The following is a 13365-nucleotide window of genomic DNA, read 5'->3' as shown; positions in this document are numbered from 1 at the left end:
TGAAACTTGCCTTAATTTGGTATGATTTTGCAACACCTATTTCATGGTGTTAAAACTGCAGTCCAGATGAAGGTGATGCAAACGTTAAGAGCTTGTATTTTATTTTGCATTAAAATTATCTACGCTAAATTTGTTCATAGATTGCAAAAAAGTTCTGCATCAAAATTAAAACTGCATTAAAACTGCATCAGTCAGCCTTACACACCTCCCAACCAGCTCACAACTGAAATATATATATATATATATCAAAGAATTTCTACCCTGTTCTTTCTGCAGTGTGGTTTTCTGAGTGTTTTGGTTTTTTTTTAAGTTCATGATTATAGAAAGATTTCTAATTATTTTTAGTCATTATGACAGTCGCACTTCAATTGCCGTCTAAGTTATCACTTCGCTGAAGCTAATGACTCTTGATGCAATACAGACGAGAGCCTCTCAGTTTAGCTTAATAATGCCAGACAAGGACCCTGCCTGGCACAACTTTAGCACTCATTGGAGCTCTGGGTACCGTGTAGTTCAGTACCGCCTAGGACAAGCTAGGAACCAGAGCTCCCAATAAATACAAAAGCATCAGCCGTTTGGTCGTGGACGGGTGAGAGTCCTGACACTTCAGACTGAGAAGTAAGAGGCCGGTGCTGTGTCGGCGGGGCCCGCACGGTGAGCCCAGAGAAGAACGCGGGTCCCGGGCCCAGGGGCCGGCCGCAGGGCTCCTTCCACTGCGGGGCTACGGCCGGGCCCTGCCGGGGCACGGAGGGGCGGGCCGGGGCGGCGCCTCGGCGCTCTCCGGGCCGCGGCGCGCCGGGGGGAGGTGGCGGCGGATCCGGGCCCGGCGGAGGCGGAAGGGGCGGGCGGCCGCGGCCTGACTCTGCGGGACGCGCGATGCTGGTGAGCGCGGGGAGGCCGCGCCGCTGTGGCGCAGCGAGGCCGGCGGGGAGGCTGGGACGGGCCGGCAGGGGGGAGGCCGGCAGGGAGGGAGGCCCCGCCGGGCCGAGCCGGGCCGAGGCGGAGCGGGGCCTGGCCACGAGCCACGCCGCGGGGAGCAGCGGCAGGGGAGGCCGGGCCCGGCCGCCTTTCTTCTCCCCGGCGCGCAGCGAGGGAGGGAGGCAGGGAAGGCGGCGGCGCGGGGATCCGGCCTCCGGGCCGGGCCGGGCGGGGAGGCCTCGGGCCGGGGGCTGAAATGCGCGGAGCCGGCGGCGGGGAGCTGCGGGGGCCGGGCCGCCCCGCCGGGCCCTCCTGCAGGCCCCGGCCGTGCCGTGCCGGGTTGGGCTCGGCCCAGGCCTCCGCTCGCTCGTCCCGAGGCCCCTTGGGCTCCTCCTGGGAGCTGCCCGGCCGCTGTTTTCCAGCGTTCAGCCGCCTTCTCCTCGGTCCTCGCCGTGCCCCAGCCGTCCCGCAGCCATAGCGGCGCTCGCGGCTGCCCAGGAGCTGTTGGCTGTGCCCAGAGAAACCCTGCTGTGTCCCCAGCGCCGTGGTGTCTCCCTCGGAGTGCTTCCCTCCTTATCACCTTCCCCAGGTCCCCTCGCAGTCAAGGACTGTGTGCTGGACTTTCCCTTGTTGCCTCCTGCTGTTGTGGTGCTCCCAGGGAGGGTGCCCCCTCAGATAACCTTTTATCTGTTTGTTTGTTTATGTATTTATTGCCTCCATCCGGATGGCTAGTCCTGCAGTCTTTTGCCATTGCAACTAATCACCTCATTCATCTCCCAGTAACTTTGTCTGCCACTGAAAGCTGACTGTGTCCTTACTGGGATACTTTCCAATCCTTCTTGTTTCCTCTTACCTATATTCCTTAATCATCATTGTTCCCTTATTGCTTTTACTCTTTCAGTTTTCTTCCCCTCAGTAACTGTTCCTGCACCATGATTTTTTGCCCTTCTGATCTTATTTTCCTGTCGTTAAAACCTTCCTTCTGATCTCACCTAATACTCTTTCCCTTTGACATATTCCTTTCCTTTGTAGACTCTCATGCTGTCTCCCCCACTTTGTATTTAAATCCTCCAGCTGTGCCTTTGAGGAGAAAGGAATTTAACCCTAGATTATCTGTACACTTGTCAGTAAGCACTAGGAGGACACAGATTACTTACTTGTTTTACCTCTTTTGTTCTCGTTTGTTTGTTACTGGCTTCCTTAACAACCTTGTTCTCCTATATAGTGTTCATATATAGTCGTGTGTCTTCACCCTAATACACACATACCCTAATGCTAGTCTAGAAAAAACTTCTGTCGTAGGCTGTTCCTCTCGGTCCTGCCAAAAGGCTCTCCATGGGGACCAGAGATATCCAGTGTCTGTGTGCCTTAAATTAGGCCAAATATTGTTTGTAGTACTGTACTGTGAGTTGGTACTTGGTTGATATGGGGTGCATTTGGAAGCATTTGCTTTAGGGAAGTGGTAAGATACTTCTTAAGTACCACAGTATGTAGTTTTTACCCCAGATATGCTTGTAGTGAACAGCTGCAATGTTGTGTGGTGATAGTTAGGAGTCTGTGTTGCACTTAAACTTGGTGTGTCTGCTGGCGACTACTGGAAAACAGGCTTTTCCTTCTGCTTTGTGATTTCCCTTGTTTCTCAGTATTTTTTGCCAAATTTTTTATTTTATGTCTGTCTGAATTGCTTTGGTTAAGACTGGTTACATTTCATGATCATACTGTTGTAATATATTTGAGGTGCGATTTAAACACCGAATATAGCTGCCCCAGGGAGGTGTGGTGAATACGTTGAATCTTGGGAGTACTTTGTACAACTAACTTTAGAATCCAGGTTTGATGTCTAATGTTAACAGCTTGTTCTTGTTTTTCTCAACTGCGTACACCCAGATCCTAGTAACTTGACAACATCTCAGAGCAACTGAACTAGGCTTCTGATCTGAACTACCCCTCTAGAGGAAACTTTTTTGATTTGTTGATCCAGGGATCATATAGAGAATGGTTTCATAGTTTAGGCACCTTAATTAGGCAATACTCACCCCATTGCTCGATTGACAAAACAATTGCACTGGTTTAACTAAATTACTCTCCTTTTACTACAGTCCTTTTCCACTGGTTTAAACTTGCCTTATACTTTGGGCCTGTTGTTTAAACTATGGGCATGAGAAAATTGCATTGCTCTGATTTAAATCCTTTAAATTATTTTAAGCTAAATTGATGTACACTCTTAGTTGGATACTGATTTGAGGGTAGTTTTTTTTGAATTTAGCTTATTCTCGGTCTTGGGGTAATGTCTTACATTCTAGCTATGCTGTTATGAAGATAATACTGGGTCCTTTGAGGAAGTTATCTCAGATATTCAGCTTAAAAAGTGTTTTCTTACAATTTATATGTGAAGGTCTCTGAATATTGCTTTTCATCTGTTATCTTTGTCAAGTAGTGTCTAGTTTTGCATAGTCACACTTATTTCAGTAGGGCCTGGTTTAATGATGAGTCACATCCTGGGTGTCAGTTGTTATGTGGATTGGGTATACCTGGAGTTTTCTGACACTGAAACTTTTTTTTTCTAATTTTCCTAGCAGAAGAAGCAGCTTTAAAGATGTTTCACTTGCTGTTATACCACTTTTAACATCCAAAATATGCATCGTGAATGTGAAGACTGAGGATTGCCAGTATGCTATAGGTGGATAATGATGTCATGTGTACTGTACTTTTCAACCAGGATTTTCTAACTCGCTGAGGGCAGAAGCAGATTAAAGTGTAAAGTGGTTGGATCATGGCTGTGCCGCTGTACTTACCATGTTGTCTTAACCTGGTTTGTCTGCTCTGAGGGGAAGGGGCAGGTGTTGAACTTCAGCGGGTCTGTGTCAGGAGGACGTGCATGGGCAGTACTAGCAGTGTCTAGGTTAGTGCAGTCTTTGTGCTCCACAGAGCTCGAAGGAAGATTGAGCATGGAAACCTTGGAAGTTCAGCTGTTATGTAACTTGTAGCCTTACTTGGATGTTCTTTGTGTGCTTTAGGAATGCTTGAACCTGTTTTAAACTGACTACGTATGTACTAGCATTGTTTTCTTTGGAAAGAGCAAACTCATAAACTTCCTAATTATTGTATTTTTTTCAAGGTAATCTCCATGTAAGGAAATGGTTGTTGGAACCAACATTTAGAGGCCTAGGTAAAAGTTGTAACCTTTATAGGGTGCAAGCAAATTTTTAAAAAATTGTTGTTGAGACCACTGAGTTTCTCTTACTTGCTAAAAGGGAACATTCATTAAGGAAGAGACAAGAAAATCAAGAAAATTTAATGGCTGGAAAATTAAAGAGAGCTGTGAAACATACCTTCATTTGGATTTTTTTTAAGTCACTTGCAATTTTATTATAAGAGAGTTTTTAAATGGAAGAACTACTACAGATTGACTGTTGATGGTTCTACGAGAATGCAGTTCCAGCCTTTTACAGACAGGGTTAAATAACGTGGTAATAAAGCTGTCCTGACCTGATACGCACCACTATGGTGCAGTAACTCACAGCCTTACTTTAATGTAACTACAGGGTTGGAACACTGTTAGATTTAAACACTTTCTGTATAACGAGTAGTTACGAGTATTGCAGTGCAGCTTGTGGGAAAACACTGTTTTAGGACATAATCTATGTTCCAGTGGGTAATTTTCAGAGTTCTCTTTTTACCCACAGAACCTCTGATGTTACAGAGTCACAACAGTGAACTGATTCACGTTGTGATGTGACCTCTTCTTATAAATGATGCTGCTCAAGGTCAAATATATGCAATTTTTAACCAAATATTTATTACATTCCCCTTTATTTAATGTAACAATTCTCCAGTCATTCTTTACCTAAGAACCTTGAAAAAATGGCAAAAAAAAAAAATGAAGCTACTGTGAAAATAAGAAAATAATGACTCCACTTTGTGGTTCAGGAAACTGATAGAGAATCATATCGTGTGGCAACTTTGTGCAAGAGTTGGGATTTCTTGTATTTTATTCTAAAGATGGCCCTACCTTTCTCGAACAAACAGTATAATTTTGATGTGGTGCTCTTCCAAAAACTAACACAAAAAAGAGGAGATTGATCTTTTTTTTCTTTCCTTTTTTTTTTTTCTTCTTTCCCTTTGATTATTCTGGCTTTGCAGTCAGGAGGTTCATTGTTGTAGGTTGGTCTGGCAGGTATGAGGCATTGCTTGAAACCACTACTAAGAACAAAGGATCAAATACATATTTTCTATGTAAGATCTTCCTAGTTGTGCAGTAGGTTCCAATAGCACTTCAATACCCTTGACATCTGTTTTTTATTAAATTAGAAATACCGAGAGGTGGTATAAAATGCTTGTTGACCTTGGTTTCATTAGATTGGCTCTGGTTAATGTTGCTTTATGTCTCAGACTTCGTGTTACTGTGAAGGAGAAACTGAAACTTTTTTATCCTCGCATAGGACACTGAGGATTGAAGGCTTTTGCCATGTGGGCAGCTTCTCACTCTGCTCTGGTAATGTAGTGATACTTGGAAAACAGAGATGTGCTTCTCTTCTCCCGTTTTCGTGAAGGTACTGGTCGCCTCAGTTGTGTTTGAGTCATTAGCATACAAGGTAGACAAAAATTAGTGCCAGGATCCTTTTTAAAAATAAAGCAGGAAGGTATGAGAATTTGGGTTGTTAGGAATTGAATTTCAGCCATAGCTGAACTCGAGAACCTCTTGTTTGTATTTTTAATTTGCAGCTGATGTAACTTGGCTTTTTATTGTTATGTGTTTAAGGTTGGACAATGTCTTGATGCTGATTGGAATTCAGAAACGAGGCTAATGGTATGACCTTAGTTCACCCTGCTTTGCTCTGTATTTTAAACTTAATTTCATATGTAAATTTGCAAGCTTCTCTAGTGTCACAGCAGTGGAAACTGTCATCTGAAAACTTTATCTTAAGTTTGGAGGACTTAATTTCAGATAGGGGAAGAAGAAGGGTTATAGGGAAACTGTTTTTGTTTTGTTAGGCACTAGTCTTTCCATCTTGCTTTCCGTGGTAATAATGTCACAGGCAAATGTTTTGCTTGCTTCTGGGTAGTCAAGGGAGATTTTTTTTTTCACCATACAATTTAAAACACTCATCTTAAGAAAACACAGATATTTTTAAAACAGTCTGTTCTCTTACTGTGCAGGTATTTTTCCAAAGTTTTACTGTCTCTGAAAGTGCCATCATTAAGAGGACTAGCGAAACACCCAAATGTATGTGCTTAAGCAAATTAATTAAAATTGATTTTGTTAAAGCTAAGCCTGTACTAGTACCGAAGACTTCATGGTGCGAGCTAAATCAACAAGAAGTGGGATTTAAGTGTGGCTGCTAGCGGTGCGCAACAATTTTAACTTCTACAAAGTTAAACTGTTTTCACTTCTGTACCAGCCATACCTGTTGCAATTATTGGGAGTCAAAACTGATTAAAAAATAGCTCAAGACAATGCTGAATTTATATGAAACTCCCTTTTTGTAGAGTAGAAATTCTTTGCTATGAGGAGATTAGATTTAGGGTTTTCACAGTTCAGATAAGTTATTTGAACCAGAAAAATCATGTATGAATCCCTTTTTAGGCTTTAATGAGAGCATTCTCAGTCTTTTTCTTGCTCTCTCTGGAAGTAAGTAGCTATGTCTTGTCAATTTCTAGGCACCTGGAATGAACTAAACAGGAACTTGACTCTTTTTTGTGAACAGTGTTCACAGCACTGTACGCTGTTGGAAATGTGCATTGCTAGCAGATACTTCAGTGCACATAACGTGGACTTAAGGTTAGGCTGGATTCAAATGTAGAATGTAAGCCTGAATGGGAGGGGAAAATGAATGGGGGGAGCAGCTTTTGCACAGCAGTGTTTTTTGTCACATGCAGCAAATAAACGCAAGTAATTGCAATGTTCTTTCATTTTGTTGACTATTTTAACTATATGAGTTGGAATTCTCATTGCTTCTGAATGAAAGATTAGTAGGAAGGTTAACATAGGAGGAAGCTTTTCAGTATTTAAGCCATGCACTTGCGATATGTTTGGTCATCTGAAAACTTCAGACTGTTATAAGACAAATTAGTGTGGCCATAATCATTATTTTTAAACTGAACTTACAAACTGCATTACTTTGATTAGATGAGCTCTTGCAAAGGTAAAAAGATCAAAGGTGCTGTGAAATTAATAAGCTATTGGGAAGAGATTCTACCCTGAACTGGCTGACTCTTGTTAACATTAGCCCTTGCTAAAATTAGAGATAAGAATCACCACTGTCCAAGAGCAATGTTAAAATTTTGTATACAAATGTTATTACAAGTGAAAACTGCTATTTGACTCTTAACAGGTCAGTATGAAATCATTTGCTGTGGTGCACTAAATTCTGTTACATTAGAGAGGGATTTGTGTTGGCATTTAGAAACTTGCCCTGAACCTTCTGACAGAGGGGATACTGACTGAAGTGGCCTGTAAGTCCAGACCAAGACTTTCTGGGTGGAGATCTATAGGATCACCATAAAATCACCAAAAATAAATAGGATCACCAAAACCAGCTTATTCAGTTGGTTTCAGGTAAAGTTTTGATGGTAAGCAAGAGCTCTCAGGAAACCAGTTTATGTAAGAATTGGCTGTACAAGGTCATTAGGGTCTCTAGGCTGGCCCAAGATATTTCAGAGTTTCCAAAGTCTTCTGTGCTTGTTCGTGCTAAATTGAATTCGCTACAACTTCCCACTGCTGATTTTTCTTTGTAAGAAAAATAAGGTGCCTTATTCTGTCTTCTGTAGGCATGTTGAGTACCTAGGATTGTGTTTTTTTGACTTCTCCACCTTCGTTTCTCTTTGTTGCGTCTTCCAGACTGATTCAAGAAATGTAATTTGATACATGTTGTCCATCAAGGCATGTGTGTGTTAGAATATTCCAATGTTTCTCTTCTGGTATTGATGTAATTTTTGTAATAACCTATAACTTTCTTTTTTCAGTTGTTGTGGTTTCATTTTGCTGGAGCACAGTGGAAATGTCTGCTGTAGACAGATTCTCCAGATTTTGTTTACACATTTGTAGTGTGTGTGAAGTGCTAAGGACACTATGCTTGTTCCTAGTCTTCCTGTAGGGATTGAGTTATTTTACGTGTGTAAATCGCCTGCCTATTTTAGTGACCTAAAATACTTCTGGACAGAAATGTCAATACTATAAAATGTCAGTATGCAGGACCATGGTTCAACTAAGCTATGTTATGTTATAGTTTTGAGCTCAGAATGGTAACCTCCACTGAAGTCAGGTAAACACAAAGTAATTCATTTGGAGGCACATGGTTATAGAAAATGTCTTTGAAGTCATAAATTGTGAGTGCAAGTGATCATAGAGACAAAATAGAATTATTTCTTCTTCCTCTTTCCACCACATCAAATATTAATATGTGCCAGAGTGGAGGCCATGTCCTTTAGGATTTGAGAGATGTTTAACTTGGAGAAAAAAAAAAAGTCTAAGAAACAGTTTATATAACTGTTAAAGACAGAAGTAAAAGGTGAAAGTGAAGAGAATTTTGTAAGTTTCTGTCCTCCCTCCCCACAAGCCAATGTTTGTGTCTATTTCACAATGGAGATTCTGTCTTACCTCCCTCTACCTCTGGTTAATCTGTATATTGTTCTCAGCTCTGTGCTTTGCGTTTTCATGTCTTTACAAGGAGTTTGTGCTTACGTGACTTCAAAAGGAGTCCTAAGACTGCTTTGTAGGATTTTGCAACGTCCTATCTGTGGAACTGCCCGTGTTTGGTAAGAGGGATATAAGAATAATAAATTGACAGCTTTGGTTATGAGATGGGGTTGGTTTATTTCTTGGTAAGTTTAGCCTTGGTGTAAAGCAATAGATGTGCATGTGGATGCTTATTGTAAGGCAAAGCCTTGCCAAGTAGTTTGAAGTGGTAATACTTCAGGGTCACTTCAATTATTGTGATTTCAAGTTTATTGTAGCTAGAGTTAGTATCTTAAATCATTTTTAAAATAAGTACAAGAGCAAGCAAATAACTACCATGTTAGAATAAAGGTAGTGTTTAATGTCCTTCTGATTGTGTCTTTTGAAAATACTTCATACGTTGTTCAGCTGTATCGCATATCCTGGGTAAATAACTTAAATAGTTGCCTCAGCTCAGTGTAGAGGTAGCAGAGACTCTAGGAGAGCAGAACTGGTTGGGAACCTTTTTGAGAGTTGCTGCTCTTCTTTTCAACAAACATCTGTTGAAATTCTGGATCAGACATGCTGAAATAAAAGAGGGCAACAGGAGAGCAGGGTAAGATAAGACAGAAGTTGAGCTGGAAAAATGGGGATGAAAGAGTATGGCAAGAGGAATTTCACTTTGCATTTGTAAGTGTGTGGCTGTATTAAACTTACTACTTTTTCTTGTCTTTTGAAGCCAAAGATTAAATGTCTATTATGCTTTATCCTTTGAGCACAGAGGGCTGTTCTGTTGCTTTTAGTGGTTATTTAAGTGAATGTGGTCACTGCACCAATTTTTACCAAAGATAACAAACTGTAGTTAGTGTCCAAATGAACTTGTGATGTACTTTTGTTACTGGCAAAATTTCTTTCATCTTTAGAAAATGAATTTGAGGTGTACGGGGGAAAACTTTGACTTCAGTATACGTTTGAAAAATTTGGAAACCTCAATAACGTTGAAGTCTGAACTTTTAGAATAAGATATCAGAGTGGTCTCCCGCTCTGCTGTGCGCTGGTGCAGCCACACCTTGAGTACTGTGTTCAGTTTTGGGCGCCACAGTGTGAGAAAGACATAAAGTTGTTAGAGAGTGTCCAAAGGAGGGCAACAAAGATGGTGAAGGGACTGGAGGGCAAGACGTATGAGGAGCGGCTGAGGTGCCTTGGTTTGTTTAGCCCCAAGCAGAGCAGGCTGAGGGGAGGCCTCATGGCGGCCTGCAGCTCCCTCACGAGGGGAGCGGAGGGGCAGGCGCTGAGCTCTGCTCTCTGGGGACAGTGACAGGACCCGAGGGAACGGCATGGAGCTGGGACAGGGGAGGGTCAGGCTGGGTGTTAGGAAAAGGTTCTGCACCCAGAGGGTGGTCGGGCACTGGGACAGGCTCCCCAGGGAAGCGGTCAAGGCACCAAGCCTGTTGGAGTTCAGGAAGTGTTTGGACAATGCTCTCAGACTCACGGTCTCATTTTTGGGTGGTCCTTTGGGGACCCAGGAGTTGGACTTGATGATCCTTGTGGGTCCCTTCCAACTAGGATTTTCTATGATGACTTTAATGGCATTTGTTTCACCATAGCTTATTACTGGAATTAGACAAGGGTTGGCTTAGAAATAGACAAGGGATTATTACTTAGACATGACTGCGTTTAGGTCCTGTGTCTTTACAGGTCTGATAGCTTTTTTTTTTCTTTGTAAGTTCTTACTGAGTCAAGAAGCTATCAACTTTGAATTCTATCTGTACTTGTTTTTACTGTTATTGAAGTAAACTACCTTTAAATCTGTAGTTTAGAAATACGTGGTTATGAGAGGACAATGGGTGGTGCATAGGCTGTGTAGCTGTGAAGAAGAAAGCTGTGTTGTATTCAGACATCAAAATAAGGTAGCAACTCCAGCATATATCTTGAGATGCTGTAGTCAGGTGTGTTTTATTGTGTTTTTTAGATAATCTCTGAAAATTAACCCTACTTTCTTTGTATAGGCCTCATTCAACATACGCATTGTTTTCCTTATATGGGGTAGCTAAAGGAAAGTTTCTTAGGTCAGCACAAACGAATGATGCCATTTTTAAGTGAGATTTCATGCCTTGCATATGAGGTGTGTTCCTCCTCCAGCCCCCAGTAACAAGAGGAGAATAACATTTCCCTCTGTCATTTGAGGGCATTGTTCTAAAGTTTGGGGAGAAATATTACTTCTTTTTGATGTTGGCATAGGCAGAAACGACAAGGTTCTTTGACAGTCCTGTTTCAATTATGTTGCTGGAAAGCAGGGTTAAGAAGTGGGCTGTTGAAAACTGTCATATTGCTGCATGAAGTTGTCTGTATCAGCTGGAAACTGCAGAAGTAATTTTTTATGTAATTGTCGCTGGTCCTGGAGACATAACGCAGTCTGAATTCGCTGGTCCAGAGCTACCGAGCAGGTGGTGTAACTTGGGCAGGTGGTCCTGTCTGTGGCCTGGTCATCAACAGTCCATTTGCTTTGTGGTTGAGCGAGAAGGTACAGTGACAGTCAGTTCAAGTCTGGCTTGTACATACTCCTGCTAACATCACTTCCAAAGGTGAGAAATCTTACCGATGAAAAGGTTATGACTTAATGTTGAGCTTTCAATTCATCCGTAGCCATGTTTGGCTCTTGGGAGGGCACCTTGCTCTTGGAGGTTGCACATAGACTGAGCTCTGGGAAATGGTGGACTTCTAAACTCTTGCTCTTTGTTATAGTCTCTGCATTTATTACTTTGTTTTCTATCCCCCAAAGCAGTGAGGATTGCAGCAATGGATTTTTGTTGTTGTTTTTGTAAAATGCTGAAAGTCAGAGTATTGTATGATAGCAGGTGGCGTGCATGGTGTCATGTTATGTAAGTTCTAAAAGCTGAAACCTCTTTAGCTAATGAGAGCTGTTGCAGAAGTGCTATAGATGTCTTATTGTCCCTTCTCTTTATTCTCCCTTGTAAATTTAGTGATAAGGACCATGGGTAACGAGAGACAGCGTAACTAATGTGGACCAGACTTGGTGAGGTTTTGTGTGCATGAATCACAAAAATAATTTTGAAAATTACACTTATCCATAGCAGTGAAATAGAACTTCATATTTTCCCTGGGTGCTTGTGTGTAATAATAACTGTGCTATGCAACAAAGCCTCGTTTTCTCTTTCTCTATACATGTAACACCATCTTAGTTGAACAAGTAAGTGCAAACATCTGCTTTTATAAATATGCTTTTGTAACTATTCTTATGCAGTGAAACTCCTGTTATGGTAATATATTAATAATTCCCTTTCCATTTTTCTGCATATGAATAAATCTGGAAAAAAAAGTAGTTTGGATCATTATTCATCTGTTGCGTTATTTACCAACTGTGTTAACCAGTAACTAGAAGAAGTAAATGTTTTGAATCTATGCAGTTAGTAATACGGTAACATTCCATAGGAAGTTAGTGATATGATGTTAACATTCTGTAGTTACGCCTTTAATTGTAAAATTCAAATTGAAAGATAGCCAAAGGATGGTGATGTAATGTCACATACGGTAGAAATTACTGTTTCTAAAGAAAATTAGTGGACTGGATGAGAAAATAAAATGAAAATCAAAACTAAGTTCTTTCTTCATGGCATTTTTTGTTAATGGCTACATCTTGACTTAAACACAGATTATTTTAGGGGGATGCTAGGGAAAATCAGTACAGTGTGAATGAGGAACACATTGATTTTAAAAGATTATGGAAGAGGGCAGCATTTGTAGATGCACCAGGGTACGTAGCAAGATTAGGAGGTGCTTTATTAGAGAAGTTACATATTTCTGTCATATGTACGTAACTGCATCTGTTAGGCCACTGGTTACAACAGGCTTGCATGGACCTACTGGCGCCTAGAGAGACACCAGAGTAAGAACCCTGGTGTTGCTTCTCTCTGCAGCCTGCCTGGGAAGGCACCTTGTCCCACCCATGAATGATAATAATAGTTACTGTACTTTCTTTGACCTAATAAGGGGTTGGTCTTCTCTTGTGAACTTTTATACATGAGTGAAGTGTTCTGTATTAGTTACACCAAAATATTTTTACTAAAATACATTCTAATTCCAGGCTGCTTGCTTTTTACAGATTAGTAAAAGTGTCAGGGTCAGTTACATTTTACAGGTTCTGATAGAGAAGGAGAGTTGGTAGGGTGGTAACTGTGTCCTCTCTTGCTTGTGTGGAGAGTTGAAATAGTACTAGGCTTAAGGAACCAAAAAGTTTCTTTTCTCTTGGATTCAAGAGAGAAAGTTAATTTTTTTGCTTTGTATTGCAGTGCTGACCTAGGGTCATAGTTCAAGGTTGTGGGTGTGTTACATGCACTTCAGACCATGGCCATTCTCCTGCAGTAAGAGCCGAGCGGCCACTTGTGGACCTTTGTTCTTCCTGGTGTTCATTGCTAAGTTGTGGAAATCCCATCATTTTTAGTTTTGTGGCAAGTTTGTTTTCCAGAAATGAAATACAAATAAGGTGTGATCTGTTTTACAGTGCAGCATGGTGATTCACATGTCTCTAACAATCAGTTTGCTGTAACTATAGAAGCGCAAAACAGCAAAGTTAAATTTTAAATGTACATTTTATAAGATACATATATTGATTGTATTCTGTTTTTTCTCTCCTAATTTTCCAAGTAATTTTTGCTCATGTTAAAAGAAAAAATAGCTACAGAAGCAGTTTCTCTGATTGCAACAAGTACTGTCTCATTTTGCAGACTTACATCATCTAAATAATTCTACATGTTTTTTACTTAGAATTT

General features: G+C 41.3%; 1 protein-coding gene across 4 annotated transcripts in view; it reads left to right on the top strand.

Annotated features, from left to right (window-relative positions):
• Positions 1-771: 771 nt before the first annotated feature.
• CUL1 (cullin 1) overlaps positions 772-13365 on the top strand; it is a 51584-nt gene continuing 38990 nt past the window's right edge. The window contains exons 1-4 of one of the 4 annotated variants that reach the window (XM_050709025.1): positions 841-882; positions 3495-3598; positions 5361-5471; positions 5681-5728. The gene's annotated coding sequence lies outside the window, so the exon portion shown is untranslated. Of the gene's footprint in view, positions 883-3494; positions 3599-5360; positions 5472-5680; positions 5729-13365 lie in introns of all 4 variants that reach the window. The other 3 variants (XM_035552583.2, XM_050709024.1, XM_035552582.2) reach the window with 3 other exon arrangements.

This window comes from Cygnus atratus, chromosome 2 (assembly GCF_013377495.2).
Source record: "Cygnus atratus isolate AKBS03 ecotype Queensland, Australia chromosome 2, CAtr_DNAZoo_HiC_assembly, whole genome shotgun sequence".
Taxonomy (NCBI): Eukaryota; Metazoa; Chordata; class Aves; order Anseriformes; family Anatidae; genus Cygnus; species Cygnus atratus.
This window is presented reverse-complemented; position numbering and strand designations above follow the sequence as displayed.